The sequence below is a fragment of the Contarinia nasturtii genome, unplaced genomic scaffold (genome assembly GCF_009176525.2).
Source record: "Contarinia nasturtii isolate CC-2019 unplaced genomic scaffold, AAFC_CNas_1.1 Cnas_scaffold_1037, whole genome shotgun sequence".
Lineage (NCBI taxonomy): Eukaryota > Metazoa > Arthropoda > Insecta > Diptera > Cecidomyiidae > Contarinia > Contarinia nasturtii.
The window spans coordinates 3,065,972-3,083,602 of record NW_022198383.1 but is presented as its reverse complement, the minus strand read 5'-3'; the positions used below and the strand labels follow the sequence as shown (position 1 = coordinate 3,083,602).

Here is a 17,631-nt window from a genome sequence, read left to right as displayed (position 1 = left end):
AAAGTAAAGTGCCAATTATTTTAACTTTGTAGATAATTTCAATTGAAATTTTATGAAAAATTCAAGCGGATCCATTGACTACATGTAAAAACTTGGTATTGAATCGGCATAGTAAAAATGTTGTCTACAATCGCATACCACCGCCATAGAGTCGCATGAGACATCCGCATCGGATGAAAGAGATTGAGTTTGTTGCAATGTTGTCGCTTCGATTGTAACGTTCAATTCAGTCGCTCCCAGAGCGTTACCGTGAAAGCAAGTTTAAATCGAGAACCAACCGTACTACAGATTTTCATAGAACATCGTAAATGAGAATAACAATCTTTTAAAGAAAAAACACGAAATAAAAAAACACATATTAAATTCAGACAACTAAGTACATATCAGAAAAAAAATTGTCGCGTATCAAGTAAATTAATCGGACTGTGGTCGTTTTTTCCTGTGTGTAGCTCGCGTAAATTCGAGTTTCGAATTTTCAAAAGTTTTGTGCGCTCGCGATCCCACAAAATAGAAAATCTATTTATCGTTTTATGTGAGTTATCAACTAAAGTGCTAACAAAAGTGTTTTAGTAACAGGATAAAGAAGAGAAAAAAAACAAAACAAAAAAACAACCGAGAACATTTCTCTTTTGCAATTTTGGTGGTACAAAGAAAGAAAAAACACATTACATAAAAGAACAAGTGCGAAAAGTTTGGTTTCTTTTTTTTGCCTGGCTACAAAACCGCTAACAAACCCGTGGATTAAAAGTTGTGGCTGCCTTCAGTTTTTGGCGAATTCAGTTTATTCAATGTAATTTCATCCATTATTTTGTTTTTATTTTTTTCGTTGTTTTCATTTGATTTTTTACATTTTAAGTTTTCATTTCATTTATCTTGTTGTTCAGGGATTTTTCCGTTTGTTTTTCTTTTTTCGATTTGTTTCTTTATTTTTGAGGGACATTATACGACGTACAAAAAGAAAATAGTGCTCGAACAAAATCGTGTACAAAAGTGAAAATTTATAAGAAATTTTAAGTGCAGAATGAATTTTTATCAAATCACACTCAGAAATCGAAAGGAAAAAAACAACCGTAAATAATGTGCGAGAAAATTTTGCATTGTTTGACTGAACATTAGAATCACTTTTTGAATTTAATGCAAATGAAAATATAAAAAAATGTGAATGTTCGAAAAAAAAATTGAATTGAAGAAGAAAAAATCCAACAACCGAAAAGACAAACACACGGAATAAATCCCACTGAACAAGTGTATTAAATGTACTGAACAAAAAATGATTTGCCAATCATTTCGAGATTGAAAGGAGAGAGAAAATACGAACAGAATCGAAACGCGTAGAAGCGAAGAAATTTGTGACGCGTGTTCGTCGCAAGTGATTCTCTTGAATATTGAAATTGTTTGTATTTATGCAAATTTCTTTTGAGCGCGCTCAACACTGAGAGACAAAGAAAGCAAGGTAATTTCAACAAGCGAATACACAGAAAAGTTTGCAAACATCGAGCCGAGAAATACACGCAAATATAAAGCGGCTGCACGAATACGTCTAATCACCGATTAATAGCAGGAATTTGAATATATAAAAATAATCATCGGAAAGAAATACCAAAATTGAGAATGAAAAGAGAGATAGAGAAAGAAAAAAAACGTTGTAATTAAACATCGAAATGAACGAAAAAAAAATGTTAAAAAACACGATGAACTGATGCATTATGAAGGCATAAAATAACTATTTAAAAAGGAAAAAAAAATAGATGAAATAATCGGCAAATCGTGCTAAATCGCTGAAAAAATGCGACCATAATAATGTTTTGTTGATTTTTTGTACTTTATGCCCGATTGATTGAACAAGTGTGTACGCTTGCGAACATTACTTTCGAAACATATAATTTTCATAATGAATCGTTTACATGATTTTAAATATAATTGAAAACCAAAAGACATCGACGTCCATATATGAAATTGAAAGAGAGACAATGTGTTGTTTTCTTCAGTTTTTGTATTTTATTGCTTAAATACATTTTTCTATATATATTCAATCACGAAGTCACCCATTAGCGTCAAACCAATCCATATGAAGAGACCAACAACAACAACAAAGATTTAACTTCGAAATAAATGGTTCTGAGTGAACGGGCCCATACATATTGACAACGTGTAACAAGAGAGAAAAAAAAAAGTTACCTGTTTCCAAACGAGTGATGTTAATATACGATCACTCATACTTAGACACGAGTCCAGTTTTGAACGAGAGAGAGAAAAAAAAACCACACGATTGTATGGTTTCCAAATCAAAACAACAACAACAACCGTCGATTCTATTCTTAGTTCCTAATTATGTTAGTTTGTTGCTTAAATTTATACCAAAAAGAATATATTCCATGACCAAAGTGTTTTTAAAAGAATGAAGTGCGCGTTATTTTGTCTCCTTCATATAAAATATGCTGAAATCAGTTAGGTTTCATGCTAATTGTTCTCGACAATGAACAGTGATCATGTGTATGCGTGTTATGTGTGTGCGTGCATGTGTGTTGGTGACTGATATCGCCACTTGTGTGCATTAGTGTTTGTGTTAAGCAAATACCACAAACACATTGCCACACAGACTCGGTCGGTGTAGTTGTCAGAATATTGTTACCTGTTTGTTCTTTTCCCGTTCAATGCAAATGGCATGAGAACAGTGATCAGTGTTGGCGCTGTTGGTCGGACGACCGATTTGTTTCGATGTGTGCGTGTATTTGATGGTTAAATACCAAATGTTGAATACTCGTTTGTTCAGTGTAAATGATGAAAGTAAATGATGTGGCACTTTGACAGATATTTAAAGAATAAAAAACAACAACAACAACAATTTCAAGCGTTCATTTCTTTCCGTTTCGTCTTCATCCGAAAATGATTGTTGAATATGAAATGCGTCAAACCGTTTTCAATATTCGCATCAATTCACGATCACGAGTTAAAAAAGGCAGAGAATTCAAAGAAGCTATAAATTGAACGCACTCCCTGATTCAAATGACCCAACCCAATTTTGCTGTTATGCGAATATCGTTTGTTGTTGTTCGGTTTTGTTTTGTATTATTTTTTTTATATATAAATGCTGATTCGATCGGAATTGTTTTTCCTTATGGTAAACCCAAAATATAAACATTGAAACTGAACGAATACAAAAGCGATCGGAATAGAAAACAACGATAAAGTTTTTACTTTGTAAGAAAGTAATAAAAAAAACAACAACGAAACAATTAAATTGGCTTTGATAATTATCAAATGCGTAATTTGTGCCTGATGACAATTCTGTTTGTATTTTGACTAAAAATCGTTTATAAAACTTATATGAAGTGCTCAATAAATGCATTTGTTTATGTTTTTCATTCATTTTATGTGTGTGTCATGGCATTTCTCTCGCTCTCTCTGTCGTTTACGTTCAAAACGTTTGAAGTTTATACAGAAAAATTCATTTATTTATTACTTCCTATTTTCATTGAGAATCCATGACCTGAGTTTTTTTTGGATTGTTTTCGCTTCCAATGTAAAATCCACAAACAATTTACACAAAGCAATTGACTAAAGTGTCTTTTGCTTCATGTTTTCTTCAAGTGGAAACGCAGAGAGAGAGAGAAAGAAATCAATGCCACGGTATATGTTTAAAAAAAACATTGCAAATGCATTATGAATGCACAAGACTTTGATGTCAAGATATGCAGAAAGTGAGACAGAGAGAGAGAGAGAGAGAGAGAAAGAGAAACAAATCCGGAGCACATTCAAAAGAGCCAATGCACTTTTAGCGCATTGGACGCGTGACACACAATATTGAACGAGATTCAATGGTAATATGATACGCGCCAATGATCCCTCAGTACTTTTATTTCAGCGTTGAAACAGTCTTACGCGCATTTAACGCCTGATATATTACATGTGCGCGCGTCTTTTTTTCAAACGTCGATTCGTTTCAATGCTCAACAATTCTTCTAGAATTAATTATTTAGATTTCATTTTCAATGCGCTTTAATGCATTTTTTTTCATAAAAAATAATCGTTTCTCGGTTGCTCCCGTCTTTTTGGGGGGCAATATATTTAACAAAAGAATTTCATGGTATTCATTCGACCCGTCATAAAACTTTTTGAGCGAAGAAAAAGAGAAAGAGAGAGAGAGAGAGTGAGAGAGATGCGAACAATTTGAAAATAAGACGAACGAGATGAAAAGTAGACGAACAAAAAAACGAGATGCAAACAAATTGTTGGAGCACAACGGCGAAAATAAAAGTTCAGTAGCACCGAATATAATAACAAAATAATGTATATTTCGCTTATTTTATTGTTCGGCGTTTTTACTATTTTCAACGTCAATTCCATACAATTGAACGACACGGCAAAGTGCATGGCATATAGTGCACATACTATAATACATATACCAAAGTTGTAAATGCCTCAGAACATACCGCTACATAATACATAGCGCTGCATAAAATCATTGTGAGATTTTCACTGAAATGCATTTTGAAAAATTCGCGCACTGAAATAAAACTCTGGGCCAGTTTTTGCTTCTCTGCCACTCCAATCTATGGACACAAAAAAAGGCATACACCGTCGAATATGAAACGGCAAACAGAATGGAAATATGTATAATAAAGTGGCAAGAACAATGCCAATTGTTTTTTTGCAGTGTTGCTGTTATTGCGGCAGTCGCCGAACTCTTTTTTTTATGTATACATAGAAAATTGTGGTTTTTTTCGGCATTTTTTTTTTGTTTCGTTACTTTACCGCTTGCTATCCCGGCATATTTGTACACACATTATTATCGTGTTCATTTTCTCAGTGGTGGTGTTATTTCGTTTGACGATCTTATTTTAACTCATTTGATTACGTTAGTTTTGTTGTCGGTCCAATGTGTGTCGGTGACTCTGTTTATGCCACCGAAACAAACCGATTTCAATAGCCTTATGCAGTTGCTATTGTTGCTGTTGTACCAGCACCAAAACATCGTTTTCATTTTTAATCGACTTTACCAACCGCATTTATTATACTTTAAAAAAAACATTCTTTTCTGCGACGTAACTGTCAAAGCAGTAAGAAATATTCGCTCGATTTATCGTTAAGTATTTGTATTTTTGTTCGCTTCAATCATTTGGAGGAAGAGAAAAAAGACTAAACGAATTCTCAAATGGATTTGCTAGTTAATTGCATTAGCATTTTAGTCAGACTCTGTGCCCGTCATGCTGATTATCGACTAGTTAATGGCAAAACAAACCACTCAATTAGTGACAAGAGACATTGTGATTGAAATTCCATAGAATGTTTTGCATTATTTTCAATCCATCGTAAATATGCTAAATATCCCCACCTCTTTAGATTTTGCATTCAAACCATAACACGTCGACGAAATGGCTCCATCTTCTTCATTTCTCGGTGATACTCATGTGACTTGCTGCGTACGCAATAACGCAATAAACAGAAAAAAGTAACCGCACTTTTTTTCTTACTCTCTGTGTGTCTGCGTGTCCCTCTTTCTCTTCATTTTTATATTTATCTTTCGTGACCGCAATGCGACTTGAAGACCAGCCGAACAATCAAAGTCGTTGAACAAAACCTCGATAAAAACGGCGACAAGAAAAAGATCAAGAGAATGAAAAATATGGAATCATGCAAATGATTTGGTTTCTTTTCTTTTCTTCAGTTTTTTGTTTCGTTCTTCGCGATGTGTGTGTTGACAGTTTATATAGCGGTCTATACGTCTAATTGCGTGTATGTGTGTGTGTGTGTGTGCTTATTTGTGTTTGCACAAGAATGAAAGAAAAAGAAATGAAGTCGAGAACATTGAATCATTCTATATCGTCAATCTCTCGCTACGTGTACAGAATGATGTTGTTCGTTTAATTTTTGTTTGTTTTTCGATTTGATTCTCTTGCATTTTTTCATTCGATTTATCTGCGCTCCATCGCTTTGTTCGTTAAAATCATTTGTAATTTGACTATCGTCAACCGAAAATAATTGTTCGCACACCTTAATAATCATTTGTTTAGCGTGCAAAGTGGGTAATCGAGAGAAAAAAAAAGTTCGGCCCAAAAAAAATTAACAAAAGAAGTTACTTTATCAAACAAACATGTACGAAAAAAAACGGCTGGCTCGCACATTGAACAGTGTCCGACGAGAAATTAGAAAATTGCGCTCGAATGAACGTTCCGAACACACACTCATTGAAGAGAACGATGTGAAGAGGAAAGAAGCGAAAAAGTCGAGAGACGAAAGCCGGACAAATTCGAACGAAAAAAAGGTACACACCATGATAGAACTAGGCGACACGAAGGGAACTTCCTCTAATTCCATAGCTTATCTTTCGTTAGTGAATAAAAAAACGCACCGTGTTCAAGTACTGAAACAAGTACAAATCTATTCTTACCTACATTTTATTCAAACGTGTTCTTCTCGGCCAAACTCACACACAGTGCCACCGTTTGTATTTATGTGTGTATTTACGGCTGATGGCTACACAGATTATGCCGTGTATATCACAATGAAGACCAAGAAAAAATTACAGCCGATGTGATGTGAAGTGAGGAGAATATGAAGATAGCGAGAGAGAGAGAGAGAGAGAGAGAGAGAGAGAGAGAGATCCAACGACCAAGAAAATAGATACAAATGTTCACCTTTTTTCGTTGCTTCGATGCAGATAAACCAGAAAACTGGGCACAGAAGAGAAATCTGTTCGTATAAATTAATGGAATGAAACGAAGACTAGAAAGAAAGAAATCCAAAATGACATAGAAGTAGGAAGCGTGAGATAAATGAAAGAAATAGACAAACCGAAAAAAATAAGCAAAAGAGAGAGAGAGGGAGAGAGCGCGAAAAATGAAACGAAAGAGGCACACACATCGATTAGAAGTAAATATTGAGGTATTCGATCCGAGAGCAACTACAATTTACCGGTTTTTTCCACTTGAAGAGCTTCGCATTTTGCTGTTAATTGTTGTGAACGGCTTTAACTAAGTCACTACCGATGTACAACAACAACTCCACGCCAAGAAAAAAACCTATAATTTACATTTCAGTCTAAAACGAAAGGATTTTAATGCACTTCTACTTGACAGCAGAAAGGAAAATAGCAGCCGCAGCAGCATCAACCGTATCCGCCGCGCTCAGTAGCAATTGCATGGTTCAAGTTCAGTCCAAACTATGTATTACAAATGATGTGATGGGTTCGGATAATCGTGACAATTAATTATGATTTGTATCATGAGTTGAATGGTTTAAGTGCATTTTGGGCTTCTGTATCTCTTTCGTCTGCCTCTCCGATTACAATTTCTTTCTTTCGCACACCTCGGCAGTACCATAGACGCTCTCTCTCTCAATTTCATTTAATTCAGTTTTATAGCGTGACGTTCTTGTTTTTTTTGCCGATCCACATTCTCCAGCGCAGCGCGATAAAGAAATGATTCATATTTAATTTCATTTCAAACGACATTTTCTGACGTTGCTCTCGTTCAACCCCTCGAATTCAACTTTCGTTCTGCACACAAATGTTTTACCATGCCACTTGCACGGCACAAAATGCATTTTTAAATTGAGAGAAAAAGCATTTTTGCCAAAGAAAAAAATGCACGTAGGTTTTCGAACGTCTTAGCTGCATTCTTGCAATATCGTCGTTGTCGTTTGTCGTCGTGATTTTCAATTTTCAGATTACAAACGTTTTTTTTTTTTTGCTCGTTTTTACTCGACGAGTATAAATAGCCGGGAATATTAGGTAGAAATCATTTTTCCAAAAACTGAGATACCGGGGCACACATACTCCGGCTATCAATAAAAAGCACATTTTCAACGTAAATACTCAGTTTTGGCGAATGAATGTTCAATAAAAAAATGTATATCGATTGGTGCACAGTGCTCAAAGCATTTATTTGCTCGTCTGTGGGAAGCAAACGCTTGAATATAATATCAATGTGCGCTTTGCTATAATGATTATTTGGTTATGTGTTTCTGATGGAAATGTGCGCGCTCCAATCGAAATATGAAAATTGAATTGCGGATGTGGGAGAGAAAAATTGATAAGAGTCATGTGAGCGTGTGTTGTTGTACGCGCTCTGCCATAGAATAAAGTCGGCAAAAAGTGAAGCCGCGACGAGTCTAAAAGTGAAAAAGAGGGTGAAGAATAGATAAGGTTTTGAAAATCTGGATCAATATTACCTGTTAAATTCAGCATCCATTTCAAATTGAATTGTTCATGCTTGTTTTTGTTCTCAACAAAAGAACTCTTTGAACTCGTCCACGAAATCGATTTTCAAACAAATCTATGGCTTGAACTTTTGCCATTTGCTCTGGTGTATCAAGTCTCTTACCTTAAGTTCGTATTGAATGAAAAGTGCTTGCCTCATCATCTATGTGAATCTTCTGTATATGAACATACATAATAATCCATTTGGTTGAACTGTACCGCCACCCCGGATATTTCCTATTCATTATTCGCGCCATTTGTAATCTAATAAAGCACAGCAGCCCGATCAGATGATGCCAAATCACAACTATTTATCATATAAATCGCCAGCGATTTATTTTATCGATTTCACGAGAAAATTAACTTGTGTTGTGAGTTGAGTCGTAATTTCGAATATTTTGCCGTACTTTATCATTGAATAAATGCCCTACGTCAGCAGAATCCATCAAGGGTGTATAAGCAAGAAGCAATAAAAATGAGAAAAAAAGAGAACGAGAAAGAGAAAAACATTGACTCTGGTAACAACTTAATATTATGAATGCCATTATCTGCTGATGCGTGTGCATTGATGTGTGCAATCCGGCAAATGAATGACTCAATGAATAATAATTAATGAATTCAATGAAATGTACACGCATTAACGTTTTTATGTGTGCATGTGCCATACTCTCCACGATTTGTGCGAGTGTTTTTTTTCTCTTGCTGCCACGAGAATGGCATTCTGGTAATCATACCAAAAATATTGGCTGCAGTTCAATAGAAAATTAATGGTTATAATTTACCTTTAGCTCATTGAATCAAAATCCCGGGCCCCCATCTCTCTTTCTCTCAATCTGTTATTCATTTCTCAATCAATGAGCCCGAAAGAAATCTTATCCCTATAACAAAGTGAATAAGGCAAAAGCACAGAAAAAAGTTTCATTGAAGTTACAGATGAATACTATAAAAAACGCTCTTTTTACTCTCTTTTATCTGCGGTTAAGAATTGAAATATTTTCAAAGAAAGTCAGCATTATCTCGTGCAATGGGTGCGGGTTTCATTTCTATTTGAACGAACTTCACATTTCATTCTCACTTCACTTAAAAACACACATACAAACCTTTTACCATCATTCAGCCGATCGGCACTCAAGTCTTTCATTTTTCAAATATCTCTTTAAATACACGAAGCGAAAAAAAAACGAATTATAAATGAAATTATGTTATTCTCGCCCACTTACCTTTGTGTGGAGCGCGTGAATGAATATATGACGCGTTCGCAGTACGTGTTCGTCGATTTGATTTTTGTCGGTATATATGTTCAATTTTCAGTCAATTCCCGAGCAATTCAATTCGTAGCACATAAAAGTGCTATTAGAAAAGAAACTCATTTATGCATACATTTTTATTTAAAAATTGATTGAATGTCGACGAAAAGCAAAGGAAACAAATTGAAATTGACGCGCACAACGTTCGATTGAAATGTTCATTCAAATAATCCCATTCCAATTCCATAACCGCCTTCGAGACAGAGTCAAAGGATTCTCGATGTTGGAAAAAGCATGAATTGAAAATGTGCAGTTTGAATTTTGAATGAATGTTATTGATTGAGAACGCAAGAGAGCATTGAGCTCTTTTGTCAATAAAGCGCTTTATCAAACGCACAGACACACAGCCAACAGGAGAAAACAAGAAGAATTTTTTTTCTTTCAAATTTGATCTCTTCTACATTGGAACAAGTTGGCCATGGAGAGAAATCTTTATGTATTCAATGTCAGGCCCATCATGTATAGTTTACACAACGCGTAGTCTAAATAAAGCAAGAAAACGTCTCGCAAAATCATGTATGGGTATGGTAAAACTTATGTTCGTTCTCTGTGCTGTTTGCTACTCAGTTGCCATCATCGTTTTCGCTGTCGTTGTCGTCGTCAATAAAAACCGTTATTCATAGGTGTGCTTTGGTTCATCGACATATACGTGCATTTATGTGTATATATGCTTTAACGTTGATTTCTGCTCGGTTTTTCGGTTGAATATTTTCAAGAAACAAGCGGTTGTTTGCATGTGTTAGTGCATTGCATTTGCATATTACGTGCCTCACATATACACACACGAGACGATGCTTCTGAAAATTCAACAGAAACCACAACAGAGCCAGCGTAAAATGCCTGTGATAGACGAAGTTCTAACCAAATTAAAAAAACAAAGTTCACTCAGAAACGAATATGAAAGAATGTAGTGAATAGAGCATAGATATAAGCACAATTACGAACGAAGCACAGACATTCAATCAACGTGAAAGTTTTATTTATTGGCATTTGCAAACATAAAAACAGAAGACACAAAAAAACCCGTACTATTTTCGACGAAATAAACGTGGAGAGAACTCTCGAAATCGTGCATAAAAATTAAAAATGATGATTTTTCATCGAATTGCGCACTAGAAACTCTAAAGTGCACTTCAAACATAATCACGCAGCCACATTTCAATGAATCTGCCAAAATTCGAAATCTCTGTATGTCTATATAGGTGTGTGTGTGGCACATCGAGACGAATTTCTCCAATGGGAAAACACATCATTGCAAATAATATATTAAATTTACCTTTTTTTTATATTTTCGATTTGAATCGAATAGCGCGTTCAGAGATAAAGATTTTTATGTGAATTCTCATACATTTTGATATTCAATGCGGCTGTTATTGTTGCTGTTTTTTTCGGAACGATATAAGAGCGCTTGGATTTAATAACTATGAAAGCGATATGAAGAATGTTAAAAGTAAGAAAAATTCAAATTTCATCGAAAAAAAGTAAGAATTGATCAAGCTGACTGAGTTGAGATGAAAATAAAAAAAAAAAACCCACAGAGAATCTGTGCTTTTTTTCAATAGAAAATTATTATAGTTTTTTTGTCGTTGTTGTTGTTGCTGTTGTCGTTGTTGTTTGTGCCGATGTCGGCGAGAGAGCGCACACTATTCATATCGAAATGTGTGTATTCATATAATAATAAACGACCAAGTGATATCGATGACGATAACAGGCCGTACGTGGTACGACATAGCACCCAACGTTAAAAAAAACACCGACACATAGAAATACGTGTGCCCTAAAAGACTGTGTTTTCGCTGTGGCATGATTATAGCGTAGAGAGCGATGCTGATGTTGGCAATCATGAACTGACGACGATGATGATGTAGCAAAGTTTTCAGTACACTCGAAGACTCGTTTGAAAACCATACGGTCATAGCACACGTTGTTGCTGTTGTTGCTGCTATTGCTGTAGCTTACTCGGTTTTTATTTCATTTCATTGGCGGTGTTGCCGTTGCTGCCGTTGTCGAAGCCGTGCTGCGTCTACTATTCTCTCGTTTGGACTTTTTGTGTACCGGTTTCTCGTGTACGCTCTTCTTCTCTCCTTCTCTCCTGCATTGTTCGTCGCATTGGTTTTTTGATTTTCTGGTTTCTGTGGCTTTTTCTTTACGTTTGATATTCTTTCTCGAGCATTCGGTGCGAACTTACTTACTTTTGTTACTGTTTCTTTTCTTTGAAAAATAAAAAAAATAATATTATTGTACCATGCTTCAAGAAATCGTTCCAAAGTACAAAATCTCTGAGTACTACACGCGCGCATTCGCTCGATGATGGTGGTTCTTTTTTTTGTGTGGTGCGATTCAAGAATTGAGAGCAAAAAACATAGAGAGTATGTAGATGCCATGTGAAGAGCAAATATCAGCATCTATCTTGGATATGAATGTTTTCTGTATGGGCGCAAATGATGAAATGAGAGTGTGTGCCTGGTTAGCTTTTACCATTTAACGATCGAGTGCTTTATCGCATCCAATAAACTCGTATTTTGATTCGATATATGATTTCGTCTTTTTTTTCTACTTCTGACTTTTTTTATAACCATCGAATAAAGCTTAAATTCAAACGTCGCACTTTTTTGACTTTAGAATTAATCGATTTTTTCTTCATAGCATTCCAAAGAATTTGATTCATTTTTTTACCTTCGAAGAATATAACCTACGGAGTCGTATTCCGAATAAATTAAAATCACAAACCTGACATTTTCTTCTACTTAATACCAGAAGTGAAACAAACGAAGTCGATTCTCCGAATTACGTGATGAGTTAATTATGATAAAACTTGCACAATTTGGACCGATGCGTTAACAATATATTTTTTTTTCGTCGTCGGCGATAAATAAACGAAGAATTGTTTTGTGTTTGTTCACATTTTGCGACGGTAAACAAATTCGATAAAAATACACAAGCCGCGAAAAAAAACGCCATGAAATTTTCTCCAATATTTGTTTTTGCTCACGAAATTACTCATCGCTTTTTGTTTTTCTATAGAAATGTGAATTGAAAAAAAAAATGTATTCATGGCCACTTTCAAGAACACTGTTTACATCTCTCTCGTCGATAAGTTTGTTTGTGCAGTTGTTCCTTTTTGTTTTGCAGCGCCGCCGTTGCACGTACATCGCATTTTTTTTTATAAATAGACGTTGTCAAAATTAAAACGCAATTAAAGTGGAATTTTGCTTTCGAGTTCGAAGAGCAATTAAAGTATTTTGGGATTTGTCCACGCGCTAAAAGTTTTTCGTTCGCTTTTTGAATCGATGGGCAAATTTGGAATTGGCGAAAGAGAAATATGGTGGATATGCAATTCCAAATGTTGCGGAAAAGTCAATTCCAGGCCAAAGAACTAGTCACATGAAGTTCAAAAGCGAGAATCAAACTATGCAAGTTTTGCACTTTTTTTAGTTATTGTTCCTGGGAAATTCGATTTCTTGAATGTTTACAAATCGAAAAAAAATTCGCACAAATTTTCCCAAAGTTTTTCCTGTTCTTTTTTCTTGTCTGATTTCACGTTGTGAATTCAATTAACAAAAAAGGGAGAATTCAAAGCCAGAATTGTAAGTAAATGCAATAAATTTTATGCAAAATTCGCTGAAGGAGATGAGAAAAACAACAAAGCACTAGCACAAAAGAAAAGTTCAATAAGAAATTTATTGTTCACGTTGTTAGTGATTGATTGTTTTCTTAAGCAAACGAATCGATCACCAACGTTGATTGTTGGTTCTCATTCGTTTTGCGCACTCAACACTTTTCAACGTCAATCGTGAGAACAAGCCGGAAAAAATGAGGCAATACATGCGAATGAATACATAAATTTACATGCAATGTGAATGACATTCGAAAAAAAAAAACAGAAAAAGGTGATACCCATAAGAAGAGAAATAATCGTAAACAACATCTTCAACAAATGTTTTTTTTTCATTCGGCTGCAAGTTCATGAAAGCACCCCTTTCCTATCCAGAAACTTTAGAGAATGTCATCGAAACTATTTACATAATTCAAAATTGATTTCGTTTTGAATACAATTCGAACTTTGGGCTACGAACGGTTTCAACAAAATTACAGTGCACTTTGCAAATAATTCAATACATTCTGGAAAATATCATTCAAATTTACTGTAGCAATGCTCTGCAAGGCATTGAAAAACCGTCGAAGAAATGTTTTATGAGTTTAACATTGTGCAAAACACTTGCACATACACACACTGCAACAGCTACAACTGACATAAACCATGCGGAAAAGAAAACATTCAATCGAACGAGAATGAAATGCGAACCAAATACAGAACGAGAGTTGTGGAAAGAGTCGATCAAGTGAGAAGAGAAAAAAAGAAAGAAAATGATGAAAAGAGAAAGACGAAGAGAGAGAAGGTGAGCGGAGCGAAAAATAAAATTAAATAAACTGGATCGGAATGTTGAATGCAATCTTTTGAAATTGCATTTCTTCATTTCTTAAGGTACACTCAATCAAATGCATTCCTCATCTCATTACGGTATTCTTTTGTTCTTCATCGTCATTGTCGTCGTTATCCGGAATGTCAACATTGTTCATATAACAAAAATGTACAATATAATTGCTATGATCGATTTCCGCTTACCATTTTTCCATTTATTCTTTCTATCGAGAGTTCAGACTGAAAATTGCTTACATTTGGAAAAATCGAAGACGTCTTATTTACCAGATTCAGTATTTTTCGTGCACAAAAGAAAATCCATGTATAAAATGTCGAAAATACCAAATAGACAATAAGATCAATGAACACAGCGAGTAATTATCGTCAATTTTCTGACAAATTTACCCAAATTAAGTGCTTAAAATGTGTAAATGCATAATTATCCTGTATCTCCAGCAAAAAAACATTGCCATTTATTTTTGATTGTGCTTTATGAAGTTTTTTACTAAAACAGACATCAATACCCTTGATTGGTAGATAAGTGATATTATTTTAATTGAATTACCGTCACTCAATTGACATTTATCCGATGGTTTTTTTTTACATTTCACTGCGCCTACGGTTTGCACCAAATTCGTTCCACGTTCATGTGAACGATTTATCGAAGCGAAAAAGCCCAGTTTTCCCGAGACAAGTTTTCCCCGTTGTAAATGCCGTATTATCCATCAAAAACGGCATGTTGCGGTTTTTTCGTTAAAAGAGCTTCGGTCTCATTATGGCTACTAAAATACGGAAATTGTAGAATACCTTAAACGGCATGAGGCCCGAAAATGGTACACATCTACACATGATGTCGACGACGATAAGGCGGTTTTGTATTGTGAAACACGCCATGGAATTTAATTGAATTCATATTCGGGTGCAAATAGCATTTAGTTCCGTGTGCCACTATCATACGACTGCACAAGAATCGAGCCACCCACACACACAAAAAAAAACCTGGCAACACGTGAAATTCTAATCTCAAAATGTATTTGAAACATAATGCAAATGGTAGTATACGAAACGACTTAATCAACACACAAGTACCATGTGCATTTCTGTCGCTATCACTGATGCGATACACATCCGCCAAAGCAAATCGAAATAGAATTTTTCAGTAATGACCCGAAACATTATCGTTTGTATTCTTCACACAAATTGAATGTCATATCATTCGGTATTAGTGGTTTTCGGTGTGTTGGCGACGTTCGTTGTCGTTGTCATCGTCGTCGTTGCTGTTATTGTTGTTGTTGGTTGTTTTCTTTTTTACGTAGCCTGCAGTCTTTATGTCGTTGTCGCACATTTTCCTGGTCTGGTTTTCTAGTTCGGCGCGTACATATATCTATAATACCTGAATAACATGTAACCATAATAAACATCGACATTACCCACAAACATAATTCCAGTGCGAACGCTGTACACAACGCAAAACGTTTCAAATAACCGAATGTGTATGTTTGTGCATGTAGAATAATGTTTAATGGGTTTTTGGGATTTAGGTACAATTAAGAAGAATGCTTTGTACTTTGACTACCTGACATACAAAAACTGTACACTCAGTTCTGACCGTAATGTTTACTATTAGATTGGACAATTTCAGTTGACGTTTCTATTACCAGTTCTCTATTGTTCTTTCTATGTCTTTCTCTTCGACTGGTTCTCTCTTTATTATTTGTCTGTCTATCTTGGTTTGCATTCATTTTGCACGCATTTAAAGAAAAAACAAGGCAAAACACAGTAACAAAGTGTTTATTTTGGTGAAACACCGGTGTAAATACCACTGGGAGAGTCATTTGAAGCGACAATGTGAAACAATAAACACAAGAATTTATTAAATATTTGCGAAGTGAACGACCTCTGAACTGCTCTCAATCTTCTGTGAATTTGACGAAAGAGATGCAAAGAAAAACCGTAGCCAACGATAAACGATAATGTGCAAAAAAGAGTTACCGTAAAAAATGAGCTACTCGGTATTACGTAAAAATGAGCCTTAATTTTCGCACGATTCGCCCAAACAATAGAATAGAAACGTGATATGTAGAGTAATAAAGTGTGTAAAACTGTTTAGTTTGAACTAGCTTCACTATTTTTAGAAATGATTTCGCACACAAATTACCATAACAGCATTTTAGTGACAACATTTATTCATCTAAGTCTCTCTAGATAGAATTAATATTGCAGCACATAATATCCATTAACAATTCATATTTGGAAAGATCCCACGTCGTCTGGATTATGCGAAAGTTTTTATGTCTCTAATATACGTAGCTTACTGTTGCAACAAAATGCGTAATAAAAATCAACGTAAATGTATCACCATCACCATCACCGGCACTGCCATAAAATCGGATAATTTGGAATATAAAACATTTCATGATGATAGGCTTTACTGATGGTCATGTTTATTTTGTATGTGTGTGAGTGGAAAGAGGGTCTTTCTTTCTGAAAGAGATGTGCATTGTTTGAAGGTTATGTTGAATTAAACCGTCAGCCGTAATCTTGATGTACTGACCTCACTTCAGTTATTATCATTTGTTGAAAAACCATCTGCGATTTTTCTGTTGTTAATACCACCACCAAATCGTGTTTCATCTAGTTTTATCTATTCGTTTTTTTTTATTTAAGTACGCCGTACATACATATTTGGGGAGAAAAATCACGATATGAGCTATGAAAAGCAACGAACATTACTGATATCTCGAAAAGAATAGAATTGAATAGAGCTGGAATGAATGGAACACACAAAGCTTGAACTTTTCCATATAGAAACATTTTTAGATCATCATTATTGCTGCTGTTAAAATAGCGTTTGCCATTATTACGATGAAGCGTTATCATAGTGAGTTTATGTGTGCATGTGTATTGTTGCTATGTCGGTGAAGATAGAATGGTTTTATGAGCACGCGAACCCATTATACGGAATTGTTTGATCAAAAATATATTTTGAATCTAATTTCCGCTAATCGATTTTCCAGAGAATTCAACTAACATTTAATGGATGCCATATGTGTGAGTGTATCTTTATGTGGCTTTGTTTTGGCAATGGAAATGCTATAACAATGGCAAACTAGATTTTGTTGAACGACTCAATCAAGCTCTTGTCGGGTGGTTCGTTGTCGATTCTCTTTTCAAATAAATTTCCCAGAGAATTATGAAGACGCATTTAGGTTAACATAAACGATGGAAATAAATGGACTGTGAATCCTTCAGTTCTCTGTTCTCTGTCCTTTCTTTTATTTATCTGTCTATTCATTTTGCACTGGCATTGATTTTTCCATCAGAACGACGAAAAAAAGCATCCATTTCGAAATCGCATTTCACATTGTCCTATTCTCGATATACGTGGATATCCAAACGACAGTTCGATGCACTCAATTGAATCATAAATAAAATTGTAGTTTCACTGTCTGTCCAAATACCAATTGATGCACACAATATATACTAAAATGTCGAACACAAATTCCAATTCACATTCAACATGATTAATTTTTATGTGCAATCACCTATTGAAGACGCACGCACAAATCACCAACATGAAGCGAACAAACTTTTGCGAATTATTTTCCCAGACTGTATAAAAGCCAGTGCACATCAAAACGTAAATGGGATTTACTCTCTCTCTCTCTCTCTCTCTCTCTCTCTCTCTCTCTCTCTCTCTC

At 35.1% G+C, this 17,631-nt stretch overlaps 1 protein-coding gene across 2 annotated transcripts in view; it reads left to right on the top strand.

Annotated features, from left to right (window-relative positions):
- Positions 1–243: 243 nt before the first annotated feature.
- The window catches only part of LOC116343595 (low-density lipoprotein receptor-related protein 2), a 128,649-nt gene continuing 111,261 nt past the window's right edge, over positions 244–17,631 (top strand). The window contains exon 1 of one of the 2 annotated variants that reach the window (XM_031771767.1): positions 244–790. The gene's annotated coding sequence lies outside the window, so the exon portion shown is untranslated. Of the gene's footprint in view, positions 791–1,155; positions 1,454–17,631 lie in introns of those variants that run through there. The other variant, XM_031771768.1, reaches the window with a different exon arrangement.